An 18425-nucleotide genomic window follows, 5' to 3' on the forward strand; every position below is an offset into this window, starting at 1 on the left:
CTCTCCTCTCTGACCTGCACTAATTTGGTACCTGGTGATCCAAGTGTGAGGATTAGATAGAATCCAATGACATAAGGTTTGTTGGTGTGTCTTTGGTAGTTTCTAACTTATAGCTAGGCACAAACACGGACATCTAGGCCTTTTAGGAACAAAGTGTGGTATCTGTTCTGATACTACACTTCACCTTTTCTGTCCTCAGTCAGTGAAGGAGAAGTCCTTCATGACTGAGACATATTTTTTTTATTTTTGTTCCTATCCAGAGTGTCCCTTTTTTGGGGAGCTGGATTTTCCCTACATTAAAATCTGACCTTGTGTCTATCTCTGCCCTCATGGGGAGGCAAGTAAATAGGAACAATCACATGGACAGAATTATGACTTTCTTTTAGAAAACAGAAGACATAATTCAAATTTGCACAATTAAAATGCTGCATAAAATTTAGTCCAGCCATCATGAAACTCCAAAGGTTCAAACAATTCCTACTCAATAAATAAACAAGATTCATTTCAATCCAAAAACGCCAGAAAAAAATACGCAAAGAATTTATCGCATCTTTTTAAATATAATTTCGTTAGCATTTTTGTATTTAAATTTAAAAAAAAAAAAAAAAAAAAAAGTCAAGAGTTAATTTATTTAAATCCGGTAAAATGTTAGTATTGCTGACATCATCATCATTAGTTCAATATCTGTTTTATGTTCACATGCCGTGAACGATTTTAAGAAATTGATTTTCAAATCATCCTATCTCTGGCCAGGTTTTCATTCCTTTTTCTCTCAAGTCAATTCTTATCAACTCCTTCTTGCTACCCGTTTCCCTAACTGTACTGATATGCAGAAGTTCAAACGTAACGTAAACCAACATCTTGTTAATCTTTCTTAGACATGGTCCTAAACAGTAGTCCATTACATCCAAGTGGTGATATGCCTGGTGTAAAATATTTTTCACTCCTAATGGTGGTATGACACCAATGATTTCGTCAATCGTTTTTATAACCTCCGGCTGTGCTAACCAACCAATGGAAATCTTCCAAAGTTACTATAAAAATTGCCGAATTTTAGATTCAATCAGTTCGCCGTTAACTACATCACGGACCGCATTTGATTCTTGGCCGCCATCTTTGTTACTGGAAAATACATCACACTCAGTATTGAGACTGCACTCTGTTCAACATGTCTCAACACTTAACACCTGGTTTGGGGTGAAGGTCTGTAAAAAAAAACTCCCATATTTTCTTTGGCCATCTCCTGTGAACTGGACCTGCTACCTTAACTGCTCTACATCTACTAACCCAAGAACTTTCATCCATACAATCAAAATTTGTTTGGCACACATCTCCCTATACTATTCCAAATTTAATATTCCTTTGAGGCTATGGGAACTAAATCCGTCTTCAGATCTAACATTACACGTCCATTATATCATTCTATCACTTCTCTCCATGCAACACATACCTCCAACTCTCACTGGTCAGATTTCACTCTGTACATCATCAAACTGCATGCACATGTAGGGCATAATCACATTGACATAACGGTTCTTGTTAGATCACCGAAATTAAGCAATGCTGAGCCTGATCAGTACCAGATGGGTGACCAATTTGGGAATTCCAAGCGCTTTATGTAGGAGAACATTGACACCTCCCTGCAAGAGTTGTAAAAACCTAACGTTGTCATCTTTCCTAACAGGGATATACATGCGATTGGGGACTGCTTGTGAATTTCATACTCCCATGGAACTTCCTCCTTTGGAGGAAGCCAGTTCAATCCGCATAGGGTTAGTGCCGTTTCCATTTCCAAATTGCATGCACATATCTGATAGACACTTCCCTTGATCGACAGTGGTAACGCTCTGCTGGTTAGTAATGAGACATTTTCCTGAATTTGCGCCATCCACTACTAACACATGCATTCAGATTAGCACCTGTTACACTATTATCACTAGGACTGTGACAACAGAATATTTTTTTCATTGTTTTTTGACTCTCAAGTATATATCTGACACAGTAAGACAGAGTGAATCAATCGAGAACCACATCAGTCTATATAAAAACGTAAGATATTAACGGATATATACTCAAATGTGAAAATAATAAAAACAATATGCTGTTGTCACAACCCTAATTATCACTCATGAAACAAAACTGCTTGACAACTTCAATAGCTTCACAATTCCTGACCATAAAGTATGGATTTGTAGCAAAGTTCTTTACACGAATTAGTTTAGATGGTCAGAATAGAAGTTTTACATCTGTTCAGGACCCTGTTTGTTATTCATCAAAACTCATGATGGCAAAACTTGTGATCGGTCAACCACTCTAGGCTGAATGGATTAGGCATAGGACTCTTTAGTGTTGTCTAAAACATTTTTTTTCTCATGCCAAACAAGGCACAGTGTCACTTGAACGTAAGGGGCTACTATTTAGTACCAAATCTACAGAGACATTATGTAGAGAGTTGAGCAACAACATGTCTGTTCACACTATATTTGAACATCTGTGCCAGTATACAGTTAGAAACCTGGGAGATAATTCCAAAATCTAGGAGTTTGGGTGAAGAAATTATTAGAGTAGAAGGTTTTCTGGCATCTAGGAATCTCTGAAGTGTAGGGGTGGGATTTTGCTGCTTGTCGGGTTAGTCAGAGGTATTTACGTCGAAGAGGTACAAGTACCTTGAGTTCGCCAGAACACATTCTATCAAAATACTTTTGCAATTTCAAAGGAGGTTTTGGTGGGTTGAATTGGCTTAATCCATCCTTGCCAATGTGTCTCTCACAAAGATTGACCATCTTCTCTCTGACAAACAGTACGGATTCAATCAATGTCATTCTACTGTAGATATTTTAATAGTCATCATATACCATACCATACACTGGATATCTTAATAGTCATCATATACCATACCATACACTGGATATCTTAATAGTCATCATATACCATACCATACACTGGATATTTTAATAGTCATCATATACCATACCATACACTGGATATTTTAATAGTCATCATATACCATACCATACACTGGATATTTTAATAGTCATCATATACCATACCATACACTGGATAAGGCGGGCAAAGCCAGGGCTCTAGCCCTTAATATATCCAAGGCTTTTGACAAAGTCTGACACAAAGGGGTGTTAATGAATCATACAGTATAACTGGACGAATACTAAATATAATTAGCTCCTTAGATAATAGGATCATCCACGTTGTCATTGATGGACACCTCATATTCAAACAGCATAAAATTATTGCGGGAGTGCCTCAGGGGTCAATCCTTTGACCACTATTATTCCTTATATTTATTAATGATCTTCCTGATAATATTGTCAGAGATGGGTATATTTGCTGATGATGACAACACTCTATAACATGCACGAGGGAAGAAAGGATGTACACAAATCTAAGACGATGGCAGAATCCTTAGAAAATGATCTCCAGACCCTAATGGAAAGGGGACATAAATGAATGGTAATATTTAATGCTAGTAAGACTAAGCTGGTCTCCTTTAACAATTACAAGAAATCTCTCCAACCACCGATAACCATGACTCTACCTGAGAATTCTTTCTTCAAACTCCTCAACTTAACATTCACAGGAAATATGAACTGAAACAAATACATTGAAGACATTGTGAAGGCTGCTGCAAAAAGGCAGGTTCCCTCTATCGAGCTAGAAGGCTATTCCCACCTGAGAGTATCCTGTACCTCTACAAAGCCACCATTTGCCCATGCATGGAGTATTGTTGCCACATATGAACTAGTGCACCTACCACTGGTCCCTCCCTCATGGATAGGGTCCAAAAAAAGTCTCCAATCTAATAGTTCCCGCTTTGTCAACTAAACTTCAACCCCTGTCCGATTACTGCAATGTTACAACCCATTGCTTGTTTTACAAGTATTTTAATGGAATGCGCTCTAATGAACTCATTGCACTTGCGTCCCCTTAACATATATATATATCCCCGATAAATCTGCTTAGCAACAAAATCACACCCCTTCACTATTGTGAGGCACTCGCACATTAATTTTATGTTGTTTGAATGTATGTCCATCAATGCCAAAAAGCTTTCTATTCTAATAGTTTCTAGAACTGCTACACTTTGAAATTTCCTTCCTGTTACCTTACTATATTGATATGCAGAGGTTTAAATGTAATGTAAACAAACACCTTGTAAATCTTTCCTAGGTATGGTCTCAAATAGTAGCGTCTTCTGTCCAAGTGGTGATATGCCTTGTTTGGGGTAAACGTGAATTTAAAAAAAAAAAAAACCCTGACAATTTGAAATCAACAGTTGAGTGATATTTAGCCATTCGCTGTTTGAACTGAAAACTCCGTAAATTCAGTGGCTCAGGTTGCATTCCGTGTCAGCTTTATAACAGTCATCGTTTTTTTTTTTTGTTTTTTGTTTTTTTGTGTCCACCACCACTTTTTTTAACGTTTATAATTGGGATTACAAGTGAATTTACTACTTCTAAGATACTGCATACCTCCCTTCATACTCCTCTAGCTTTTGGCTTTAGGCAATTGAAATAATGTTGATAATAATGGCAGAACACTCAGGGGTGTTCCATGTCCAGCCATTTGATCCCCGTTGGGCTGGCTTTGCAGATTATAAAGCTCTCATCACCAAGGATCAATTACTAATACGATGCAAGAAACACCCTTTTTGAAAATTATATTAAATATATGTTTTTTAAATTTGCATAAATACCGATTCTACGTATAGTAAACCTTTTTGTTTAATAACATAAAAAAAAGTAGTTGCCTTGCTCAGAATCGATACCTACACAAACTTTAAAGGCTTATAAAATTATTTCTATTAAACATTAAGTTTTTATTTTCTTTTAATGCAAATACCGAAGTGGCACTAACCCTGAGGGAGTTTAACCAGCTTTCTCCAAAGGAGGAAGTTTCATGGGAGTGTAAAATTCACAAACGGTCTCCATTCGCATGTATATCCCTGTCAGAGAGGATGACGACGTTAAATTTTTGCAGTTCTTGCATAGAGGTGTCGACGTCCTCCTACATACAACAACTGGCATTCCGAAATGGTTACCCATCAAATACTGCTCAGGCTTAATATTGCTTAACTTTGGTGATATAATGAGAACTAGTGCGTCAACGTGATTATGCCATGTATATTTTAATGCAAATAAGTGACAAATGAGTAGGTACACTCAAATTTAAAAAAAGATTTTTTTTTTATTATCAACTAGCGGGAGGGGGAGGTAACCCGCATTGTCCGAGTGTGTTGAGGTGGCATAGTAAGGAACCCTGAGAGGTGTTACATAATAAAAAAAAAAAGTGATAGTAGCGGGGAGGGGGGGAGCAATCAAAACAACAGTAGGCAGTCCGAGTGGAGATAGATTTAAAAAAAAAAAAAAAAAAAAAAGTGGTAGTAGGCAGGCAGGCTTGAACCCTTGATGCAAAGGAGAAGAAGAAGGTTAGCCGATGCGTCCATGAGAAACCGGAAGTTGCGAGCATTGGAATTAAGGCTAGTCAATCCAACGGAGACGATGACTTGCAAAAATGTCAATGAAAAAAGCGACCCCCTCCCTGTAGAAAACTGCCCAGTTGAGGGTGAAGGAATTAATGTTTTTGGCCAATTTTTTTGTTGTCCAAGACATCAAGCTTCAAAACGATATCAATCTCGTCAGGATCCATCGCGTGTGTTGAAAGTTTTCGGTAGACATACAAACATACACACATTTTGCCTTTTATATAAAAGAAGAAGATTCCCAACTGTATTTCCTTTAAAATAATATATGTCACTTATAGCAATATTTACCTTACAGGGCTTTATGTTGCGAGTGAAACAGTCGCATTTGCGAGTGATTTTTCTAAGTGGCGACTAGAAATAATGAAAACACTCATCTTTTAGCAATTGTGTTTTTTTCACCAACAATCTTCCAAATCTCACTACTGAGTGAAAAATGGCTTTTAATAAAACAAGCAAAGTCCAATTATTTAAACAATGAAAGGTTTCAAACAATATACTCTTCTTTTTTTTAACGAAGGCTGTTCAAAAAAAAATTTTTTAAATGAAGAAATTTGAATATTTATACCTTCAAATCTTACATAAATTTGGTGCATATTCAGAATTATACTAATTTAAAAAAAATAAATACAAAAAAAAAACTTTATGATGTACATACTCTTCACAGAACGAAGGTGTCATATTCCAAAAATCACATGGGTTTTCAGATGCTGCACTTCAATTTCTTGTTCTCTGTCAGTGGAGAGATCCTTCACGACTGAGACAATTTTTATTTTTGTTCCTTTTCTCCACGTTAAAAAACGACCCTGGTGTCTAACTCTGTCCCGTGGGGAGGCATTGTAAATAGGAACTATTGATTCCATTCCGTGATCATCCCGCCCCCTGCCGATCCCTAAGCCACTACAATCTAGGCTCTTGTTGATAGTTTGTTCTGTTGGCTGAGATATGGTCCGTATAGTTCTGTGCAGTTCTAGAGGGCCAACTCTCCCAGGTTTTGTCATCTCACTCCCTGAGAAGGAGTTAGTAGCTAATCGCCTGAGGCGCCCCTACAGAGAAATGTCGACGGTGCTGCCCAGGCATTTTATACAGGTCAGGGTGCTCTTCCTGCTCTTTTTCAATCTCACTTTCCTGACTGTGTCACATCTTCCCGCAATGAGAGAGGGGATAAATATACCGCACAATCTTTTCAATCAAGTAGTCAAGCAAGCACCAGTCAACAAGCACTTCACGCAATGTTTACTTTTATAATCATCGGATGGAAATACGATATTTGAATTGCGAAATAAATAACAGATGCTTATGCAGATAAACTTTCGTAGATGTCGAGTTGGGCTCGGTAAAACCTGGCAACAACTTACAACAAAATGAAACTCGGGTCCTGTGACGGAAAACGAAAAAAATAATTTCTGAATTATTTACGGTGTATTTTTTTTTAACCAATATATTTACAGTGTTGCGTTTTAATTTACAATTTAAAAAACACAAAGTAACTAAAATGTAAAAAAAAAAAAAAATACAAAATAAAAAGCAACAATCAAATGCAATACAACTTATGCAAATTTATCAGTAAAAAATAAATCAATAATACCCTCCCTTTTTTTCGTTTCAGGCCTCACGTTTCATTTTGTGTGGTTGCCTTTCAGCTGTTTTACGAATCAAATAGCCATGGGGGTTGATCTGTACAGGCACTAAAATTAATAATTTTCTCGGCACATATAAACGAAAAACATTTAAAACATGTGGTTTATTTTTGTCCGAAAACGTTAAAAAAAAAAAATAAAATAAATAAAAACAAAATGATTCCAGTTAAAAATGGCCAGAGATTTTTTATCCTACGATTTTTTTTTTCAGCAAATCTTTAAATACACAATTAGGGCAATCCTTTTTTTTTAATTTTTTTTTAACGTTTTTCTTGTGTTGTTGTTTAATTTAAATATTAATTTTTTCTTGGACATTTTTTTTTTTTTCAAACAAAAACAGAATTCGTTAGGTTTAATCGATTTGAAATTGAGATTTCGGTTAATTTTGCTGATCAAAGGAGAAAAAAAAATTACCATAAACCACTTCTAAAAACAGCAACTATGAAATCACTTTTTGTTAAATAAAATGCATATGTTTGTTAAAAAAATTTTAAACAGTTTCTTTCGAGCTAAGTTATACTAGTTATATAAAAAGCGAACTGTATTTATCCGACGTTTTCCGGGCGAAACGTTTTAAGAAGATAATGAAAAATTGTTGTTTACAATCTTTTAATATGCTTATATATATATATATATAACATTCGTTTTAGTTTTTACTTTTTCTTTTTTGTGTGTCAAATATTCGATTAAAAATAATAATCCAATAGGTATTTACGAAAGTTACGTGCAGACGAGAATACACGAAATTCTGTCCGATTGCCGTATTTAGAGGTACTTATGCACTTTTGTTACCGCGCTTTTTTTTCTTTAAATAGTATTTTCAAGTTTTACGATATCTTTTATATTAAATTGTTAAGTGAAAGTAGAGAATAGTTTGAAAATACCTTCCCCGCCCCATGTTAAGAATGGCTTTCTACATAACGTTATTATTTAAGCACGGTAACAAAGGTGCATAAGTACCAGTTCAGACATTAATAAAACGGAAACATTGGAGAAAGCGTTGTTAGGTCATTAAAAGGCAATAAATAGTATTTTGACGAATTTTGCATCTTTTAATAAACTTTGATTTTTGTTTTTATATTGCAAATTAAAGTAGAAACCAAGAAATATTTACACTATTGGTGGGCTTTTTTAATTGTTATTAATATACACAATAATAATGGGAGAGGTAGAGGAAAAAAGAAAGAAAGACAAAAATATGATTAACTAAAAAAAAAAAAAAAAAAATGGAGGCATACATAAATAAATAAAACCTCTAGTTTTTTTTTTTTTAACTGAATAAAAAGAACTCAATTTTGCTTCAGGTTGTAGAGAGAGAGGGGGGGGGGATATTATTAGAAAATGGATGATAAAAAGACTTATGTACAAATAGAATTAAATAAATATAAATCCTGAAAAGAAATCGGGATGAAACCTCCCATTTATAAAACGGACTAATCGTAGAAGAGAGAGAGAACTAATTATACACTGACAGAAAGAGAGAGAGAGAGATGTGTGATTAGAAAATATGTTTTATATTCATTTGGTAATGATTTTTGGTTAAATTCTCGGCCTGACGAGCAGTTTTTAAACTATAATCGAAATATGTATGCACTTATGTAGCCAGACATGTCCGCACAAATAAAAATTTTATACTAAATAGTATTCAATACACCAATAACAATTTAGTAAATGGCATTTACTAAATGCATATGCCGCTCTATTTGTTATTAAGCATCGCTATATCAAAACAGACGTAGGATTGTTTAGTCAACCCTTATAAACAAAAACACTCAGAATAAATGAACCAATATATATATATATATATATATCTCTACCTACGTATTGAGCACTTTTGAAGTAAATACTTAAAGTTTACGCATAAATCTATATTTTCGTATATTAATTTTATGTGAGTAAATGAAGTAGTTATATATATATATATATGTACACACACACACACCTGTGTAAGGTTCGTGAGAGAACCATAGCAAAGTGTTCGAAAGAAAATAACACGAGCGTAATATTTATTTATGCTAACAACAGAAGTGTTTCTGATATAAGTCCGTGTATAGTTTATATAACTTACATAAAAAAAAGAGAGAAACGTGGGTTACTCTGCTCTCCTTCTCTCTAGAGAGAATAGCATAGCTTAAAAATAAATGTTAAACGAAGTGCTATGTCGCTTGTGTAATAGATAGATTGAAAAACACGTACCAGTACCACCTCTTCCCTCTCTTCTTGCTGTTGTTAAAAAAAAAATTAAATAACAAAATAAACAGAGCTGAGGATTTGTTGATGAGATGATGATGCTACTGGTCCTCCTCCTCTCCCGACAATCGGTTGCACTTCTAAATAGTTGAAAGCATCCCGGGTACTTTGCACTTAACATCGGGACGTCATCGAAAATTCGGATTGTGCGTGCGCGTTTGTTGTTATATATATACAAGTTCGTTTCTTACTTTTGTAAACGAAGCGGTCCCAAATAATAAAGAGAAAAGGAAGAAGAAGGAACAGAAGACGAGTTTGATTGCCTCTCCTTCTCTTTCGCCTCCTCCCCCCTCTTTTTTTTAATGCCGGGTGACCCAACGAACGACCCTTAACAATCGCAGACTTAACCACAGTTCACCCGGATATTTTTCACAGTAACAAACAAACCGACCCAAATACTCACAACATCTATAGAAAACATACGATCCAACACAAAAATCGACCTTAAGATATAAATTAGGGATTTAAAACAAAAATAAAAGGTTTTAATTGGAAGACGAATTTCATCAAAACCGGGTTTTAATTTAAAGGGACACAAAACCGGGTAAATCACAATCCCGTGACCTAATTAACCACCAAAACAGGCGGAATATCACGAGTATCATTCCCAAAAAACGGCTCATATTTAACTAATTTATCGATATTAAATTATATATATATTTTTACATTTTGAATAATATTGCAATGAATACATACTTTCTCTGTTGGGGCGAGGTGAGAAAAATCGGATATAATTTCACGCGGTATTAATCACCGGAAACTATTGTTTTTTTCGACTTTTATGTCCAAAAGTCCAGACAAAGAAATTTTACGAGGTCATTGCGTCGATTTACGACAAAAAGTCGTAAAATAAATATAAAAAATAATTTTAATTATCGATTTTTAAAAATAGATTTTTCTTATCGAAGAGAAAAAATTTTAAATTATTATTCATTCGTGGCTTTTAAAAAATATAAATTACAAAAATTTTGTATCTAATTTTTTTTTTAAATATTAGTTTTAACTTCAGTCTGCCAAAAGTAGGAACGAACTCCCTCCTCTCTTCAATAAAACATTAAACGAAATACAATTTGCTAACTTATATTAGTATTTTTTCGTATTGAATATGTTTCTAAAAATATCTTTTTAAATTATTTTATTTTAATAAAAATATTTATGTAGTTAAATATTTATTTTAATAAAAACAATGTATTAAAAATTATTAGTTTTGATGAAAAGTACATTTTTCTTCAAATTCTATTTTTGGTGGTGCAATAAATATATTGAAATGTCTGCACTAGTCAATCATTTCCAGTGTTCATCATTCGCCACGTTTTAAAAATGTGTAAGAATACACGTTGATGTTATCAACATATTTTGCCGTTCGATCTGAAACAAACGTTTCTAACCATTTTTCTTCTAAAGGACAGCTCAACGTCCCCATTAGATTAGTGTTGATAAGAATCGGTTTCATTTTCACCCATTTTAATTATTCTTTAAAAAACATCCGGCGCTTCTACACTATTGGGACGAAATTTAGGAAATCGTAATACTGAATTTCACATGAAAACTGGTATCTACGTATTCCTCGTAGTTTTAAGATGACTTTATCAAGAAATTACGAAAATCGATATGGTAGAAATATTATTAAACAAAATAAAAAAATAGAATTTGATGAAAACGATCGTAAGATACAGGAGAATTCAAGGGGGGGGGGGATTTTCCGTTTTGATTTAAACAAGATGGCGCCAATTTTTCACTTGCTAACACGATTAAAGTTATTTCGCTTAATAATCAGTAATATTCAGGTAATTTCGACTGCATGAGTTGGAAGCTACAATTGTAACTTATCAGAATTGACAAAAAAAAAAAAAAATTAGTTGAAACTATTGTTTTTTATTTGAAAACTCTATTTATCAACTACAAAATATCGTCCCAATTCTGTAGAAGCGCCAAACATCCTTATATTGATAATTAAAAACCTGTTTATTTCAATTCGTTAATAATTGTACAAAAATAATAGTAATAATAATAAAAAATAAAAAAAAGAAAAATCTCTTCTTTCTATTATGAAAATTGTGGAGGTTTAGTGTTTTATTTGGTCCGCAAAACAAATAGTGTTGAGCGTTAGATAAGAACAAGAAAATGGCCGCGAATTGACACCTAAAAATTTGACGTCTTGATAATGACTTAAAAATAAAAATAAAACAGAAACCCACCCTATAAATGTCACAATAACAGTTTTTGGGTGGGGTTCTATCACTATTTGGTATAATTCTTAATTCATTGTCAAGATTTCAAAGATATAAGAGATACCACGCGGCCAATTTTTGTTATGCTCGTGTAACACTAGACACTACTTGTTTTCGAATCGAATAAAGATTGTTACATTAAATAAAAACACAAAAAACTTATTCAGCTAGGTAGAAGAGTAACTTATCTTTCATTTGGTAATATTTAATTGTTTTTTGACAACATTTTATAATCTCTGTGGATTGTAAAACAAACCCAAGTTGCGTAACCATTTCTAGTGTATTTCTATCCTCTACATAGCTGATACTTTTTTGTTATTATTTACTATTAATCGAATATTTATTATTGGAACTAAAAATGAAAAAAGATTGGGGCTTGTTCGGAAGTTTCCCTATATAAAAATATATATATATAAAAAAATGTTGAAAGTAAGTAAGATAACTCTTATCATAGACCCTTTTATGATTACCTCCCTTTTATGTTGTAATCCCATAATCCCTTTTTACTCCCCGATTCCTTTTCCTGTCCCAAAAATGAAAATATACTTTTCTTTATACCCGTCACACATGTGTTCGTGTTCTTCTTCAAATCTTTGTTCCAGTTCCTTTTCTCTTTTCACTGAAATGCAACTCGCAACAGGTTATGGGCCCAGGAACTTGTACAGTTTCTGGATGACAAAAGTTTAAAAATGAGAGAAGCTACAGATAATGGGAGAAAAGCTCCCAAAATATTACATGAACACTACGGAAGCAAAGGAAAACCAAGGGTAATCTCCTTGTACACCCAACTCACGTCTCTCAAAAAGAAAGGAGACGAAAGCGTCACAGAATACGTCATAAAAACTGAGACAATTTTAACGGCTCTGAGAAATACCAGGCAAACAGTTTACGATGCCCTAATTATCGCCATGTTATTAAAAGGACTACCAAGCTGCTACGACCCTTTTTCGCTTTATGTGACACACGCAACAAAAAAATAACATTCCCGGAATTTAAAACAGAACTCCACGGTTTTGACGAAACATTGAAACATAAAATCCAGCCGACCAATGACAAAGTGATGAAATTAACATTGTCTTTTTCAGAGAATACGATGGAGAGCCGTCGCCACCATGACGAACGTGAAATATCATGCTTCACATGCGGCGGAAAAAGACATTTATCGAAAGAATGTCCCAACAACAAACACAAACAGCGAAAACAGTGGTGTAGTTACTGTAAAAGTAACACCCATAAAAGGGAGTTCTGCCGTTATAAGCGAAAAGATACAATGAAAAAGGCAGCTGACACTGAAGAAAACTCCTTCGCATTCAAAATGGAGGACTACTACTATACTCAGGACTTAACACCGCATACAAACCTACTAGTCGACGCAAGGGCCACTTCGCACATTATAACAGATGCAAAGAAATTTAAGAATTTCGACCCAACATTCCGTTCTGAGAACCACTACATAGCGTTGGTAGACAGAACTAAAACCAATGGCTTAGCCTTAAAAAGAGGAGATGCTGAAGTCTGCCTTTTAGACACTAACAGAAACTCCATCACGACTACCTTAAAAGGGGCACTACTTATACCTTTCATATCCACAGGATATATTTTCTGTGAAAACTGCGACCCAAAATGGAGCTACAGTTATTTTTGAAGAAGACAGGAATATACTAAAACAAAAACGGAACGAAATTCAAAATACATATGTGCAGCAGACTATACCACCTAAAAACTGTGGAGGAAGGAAATGCAGAAAACAGTTGTCATCAATGCCATGATATCCACACATGACATAAAATACTCGGCCATTGCAATTACGATGACATAACAAAACTACCCAATGTGGTTGAAGGGATGAAAATAAAAAATAAGACTGCAAACAACAAAACTGCAACGTCTGCATCCAAGGAAAATTTCCACAGAAAAGAAATAAATCTCCCGACAAAAGAGCGACAAATATTCTGCATTTAGTACATTTAGACCTAGCCGGCCCCATAGAACCAGCGGATTTAAACAGGAAAAAATAAGCCATCTCATTCACTGATGACTTTTCTCACACAGTATTTGTATATTTTATTATAAACAAAAGTGACACCACACTTGCCACTGAAAAATTTCTCGCAGATATTTCCCCATACGGCAAAATAAAAATACTGAGGTCGGGTAAACTATCCGCCGTAACAACATAAAACACAAGACCTCAGTGCCATACTCGCCTCATCAAAACAGAACGTCCGAAAGAAACTGGTGAACTGTAAACGAAATGGCAATATGCCTTATCATAGAAAGCGGCTGAAAACACTGTGGAGCTATGCAGTTATAACATCTGCAGTTATACGGAACAGATGCTTCAATAACCATCTAAAGCAGACACCCTACTACAAGATGACCAGGAGAAAACCGGACTTATCAAGATTGCACATTTTTGGTTCGCCTTGCTATGCCTACGCCAACATAAAAAGAAAGCTTGACCCAAGGTGCTAGAGGGGAACCTTCGTCGGATACGACAGAAACAGCCCGGCATATCTTATCTACGACCCAGAAAACAGGAAAGTGTGTAAACACAGACTGGTAAAATTCACTAACAACACAAACGACCAACACACTCAAACACAAACTCATTATGTGATGATGATGATGCAAATTTTCCCGCAAAAAACTTAATAAAAATTTTAAAGTCAAGGGAAAACCCTGAACGGTCCAATACTGACAAACAAACTGAGTCTATAGTAGAAACTAGCTGTACACGAAGATACCTGACGAGTGAGCACAAAATGCCCAGCTACCAAGAAGACTATGTGACGGTAGTCCAGGATGGGAGAAGCCATGCATTAATCGACACTGACTGCTGCTACAAGGCCGCACACGGCATACCCCACACTTACAGAGAAGCCGTGACTTCCCCAACGACACACCACTGGATCCAAGCAATGCGGGAAGAAATTGACTCCCTAAAGGAAAATAATATATACTATCTAACACCCTTACCCAAAGGCAGAACGACAGGGTGTATAAAATCAAAGAAAACGCAGATGAGTCCCCTAAATACAAGGCCAGGTTTGTCGCAAAAGGGTACAACCAAACTAAGGGAGTAGACTACACCGAGACTTTTTCTCTTACGGCCGATATCTCATCGATCCACACGTTAATGCAAATAGCTGTACAGTACAATCTAATAGTACACCAAATGGATGTAAAAACGGCGTATCTCCATGCTCCAATTGACCACGAAATTTACATGGAATAACCGGAGGGATTCAAGACAAAAGGGGAAATTAGTCTGTTTACTGAACAAATCCCTGTATGGCCTAAAACAATCAGACTGAAACTGGAATCAAACCCTGCACAGTTACTTCAGCAGACACGGCTTTACCCAAAATCAAGTGAACCATTGCGTCTATATGCGACACAACTACAAAGAAAATATTATCATCGTCTTGTGGGTCGATGATTTAATCATTGCTTCCGATAACATCAACTCACTAAACGACACCAAACAGTCGTTAACATCGGAATTTAAAATGAAAAACCTCGGAAAGCTGCACCATTTCCTCAGAATAGACTTCAATATAACTGAAGGTTATATCCAGATGAACCAAGAAAAATATGTGACAAAAATACTGGAAAAGTTTAACATGTCCGAATGCAAACCTAGCATCACCCTATGTGAACAAAAACTGGATCTAGCTGGCAAAGAGGATGACATGGTTGACCCCAGGAAATACTGCGAGGTCGTTGGGAGTCTAATTTATCTGATGATCTGCACCCGACTAGACCTATGCTATATTGTTGGGAAATTGTCGCAATATTTGTCCAAGCCACGAGAAAAGCATTGGGTGGCAGCTAAACATGTACTGAGATACATAAATGGTACGGCTTGACACCAACTGCACTACGCGAAAGCAAATCACCCAATCCATCTAATCGCATACAGTGACACCAATTGGGCGTCTGATCAAGGAGACAGACACAGTACATCTGGATATTGCTTTAGCCACCTATTTCCTGGAAGTCAAAAAGGCAACCTACGGTTGTCTGTCCACGTGCGACGTTGAGTACATAGCGCTGGCAAAAGCCACCCAAGAGGGGCTATACCTTGTGCAACTATTCAAGGAAATGGATCCACACCGAAAACACATTCCCATCAAAATATTCGGAGACAGTCAAAGCACTATAGCGATTTCTAAAGACCTCATTCATCAGCAGAGATGTAAACACATCGGCATTAAGTATCATTTTATCAGAGAAGCTTTGAATAATAACATATAATTTACTGTCCCACAGTAGACATGATCGCCGACATCATTACAAAACCTCCAACTCGGACGAAACTGGACAAATTAAAAAAATTTTATTTGGACCTTAAACTGACACTAATCTGCTTTCACATATCTTTGTTTTTAAAAAAAAAAAAAAATAAAAAAAAATAATATGCTGAGAACAAGTGGAGGTGTTGAAAGTAAGTACGATAACTCTTATCATGGACCCTTTTATGATTACCTCCCTTTTACGTTGTAATCCCATGATCCCTTTTACTCTCCCCTTCCTCTTCCTGTCCCAAAAATAAAATATATTTCTCTTTATACCCGTCACATCTTTTCACTGAAATGCCACTCGCAACTCGCAACACAAAAAAAAAAATAAAACAAAAAAAATCTGTATGATGTACCTATCGGTGACGAAATGAAAATATCATATTCCAAAAATTACGTAAATCAACCAGGTTTTATTTTTATAAAGAAAATCATATTTTATTAGTATCAGAGGAATGTCTTGCTCGGCATTTTGAAAAACTTTGAAGAAACAAAAGAAGATAACTCAAAAATAAGTCAAACTTTTTAGATGTATGTTGTAATCCCTACGAATTCCCATTAATCGCTTAAAAGTAATTTTTCTTTATAAAATAAAACTCAATGTACGTGATTTTTGGAATATGATATTCTTGTCATGCACAATTTTCTCTATTTTCGTGCAATCAAGAGAGAATATGCTTGGAAAGTAAATTAAGATATATTTATATTTTTTTTAAGTGTATTTATGATTAAGTTTCAAATAAACTTTTAAATGATTTTTTTTTTTTTTGCAATTCTCTTTCTTGATAATACAGCAAACATTATGTTGAATTATTTTTCTTTTATTTTATTTATTTTTTCTTGATAATACAGCAAACATTATGTTGAATTATTTTTCTTTTAAGTGCATTCAAATTCCTCGGCTTAATGTTCACAGGGAACATGAATTGGAACATACATTGAGGGCATTGCCAAGGCTGCTGTAAAGAAGGTGGGCTCTCTCTCTATCGTGCTAGAAAGTTATTTACACCTGAGAATGTTCTGTACCTCTACAAGACCACCATTCGCCCATGTATGGAGTATTTGTTGCTACAATTAGACATTTGCTACTAGTCTCTTACATTTAGACAGGGTTAAAAAAAAAAAAGAGTCGCCAACTTAATAGGTCCCACACTGTCAGCTAAGTTTCAACCTCTGTCCCATCGACGAAATGTTGCATCCCTCTGCCTGTTTACAAGTATTTTATTGGTAGATGCTCCAACAAACTACAAGCCCTTGTACCCCCTTGATGTAAATACCCCTAATACACCCAACAAGCAGCCAAATACCACCCCTACACAGTAGAGATAATTAGATGCCAGAAAGCCTTTTATTCTAATAGTTTCTTCTTTCGGACTGCTAGACTTTGAAATTCACTTTCAGGTCCTTGCTTCCCTGACTGTACTGACATGCAGAAGTTAAAGTGTAAGGTAAACAGATATCTTGCTGCTCAACTCCCTACATAGTAGCCCTGCAAATTATGCCCTAGATAGCAGCCTCCTGTGCCTTGTTTGAGGTAAAAATGCAAAAGAAAGAAAGAAAGAAAGAAACTATGTTTTTTTATAAGGATCTAGAAAAGTGATTTTTTTGGACAGAAAGTTGAAAAAGTTCATTTTTTTTTTTTTTATTTAGTTTTTAACTAATTTTTCAATTTTTTTTTTTATCATACAACATGTGAAAGCATGTGCAGTACCCTACTCCAATCAGCTGTCAACCAGTTTTAACATTTTTTTGAATTGTCAAGATTCATTTTCTCCAGTAATATCGGTTTATCAAATTTCTGGAAGTAATAAATGATAATTATAGTTTAATTTAACGTTTCCGGAAGTAATAAATGTTAATTTTGGTAAATTTATTCTTTTGGCCATAATGATGTCTCCCCTAGATTTGTATAGCAAGTGCGTGAAAAAAAATGGTGTCTCCAATTTCGGCAATAAAGTGTAGAAGCACGTTCTTTTTTTATTAAGATTTATTGAAAACACTTTTTTGCAATCTCTTTTTTTACTAAGATTTGTCGAAAACACGTTTGCAATCCCTTTTTCTTTTTTTTTTTTTTTTTGGTACTTGTACAGTTTAGTCAAGACATTAAAAAATGAAAATATCGAAAAAAGTTTATATTGTACGTATCCATTTTGAACTGAAGATCTCCGAAAAAAAAATTCGCTTAATTTGATCGAGTATTTTATTTTATTTATTTATTTATTTATTTATTTATTTTTTTTTTACAGCGGAAAAGCAAGTTTTTATGAGAGCATGTTGAAGACAGACATCTTGGATTTGTTTTTAAATTTTGTTTGAATGTTATAAACGCCACGGGGAAATAACTCCAGTTAAAGCGCCGACACTCCCTCTCCATCTTTAATACTAGCTTTTTTTCCTAAAAATCGAATCTTTTGCTCGGTATCATAACAAATTGTTTTTGCTTTTTTTCGTTGTAAAAAACAAAAACAAACTACTTAATGAAATTAAGTGAATTTTTTTTTTT

General features: G+C 34.8%; 1 protein-coding gene across 2 annotated transcripts in view; it reads right to left on the reverse strand.

The window, feature by feature from the left end:
• The window catches only part of LOC145242600 (uncharacterized), a 32874-nt gene extending 22613 nt beyond the window's left edge, over positions 1 to 10261 (reverse strand). The window contains exon 1 of one of the 2 annotated variants that reach the window (XM_080105707.1): positions 10084 to 10261. The gene's annotated coding sequence lies outside the window, so the exon portion shown is untranslated. Of the gene's footprint in view, positions 1 to 9333; positions 10026 to 10083 lie in introns of those variants that run through there. The other variant, XM_080105708.1, reaches the window with a different exon arrangement.
• Positions 10262 to 18425: the final 8164 nt, after the last annotated feature.

The sequence above is a fragment of the Euprymna scolopes genome, chromosome 21 (genome assembly GCF_053919585.1).
Source record: "Euprymna scolopes isolate OS-2025 chromosome 21, ASM5391958v1, whole genome shotgun sequence".
NCBI lineage: Eukaryota > Metazoa > Mollusca > Cephalopoda > Sepiida > Sepiolidae > Euprymna > Euprymna scolopes.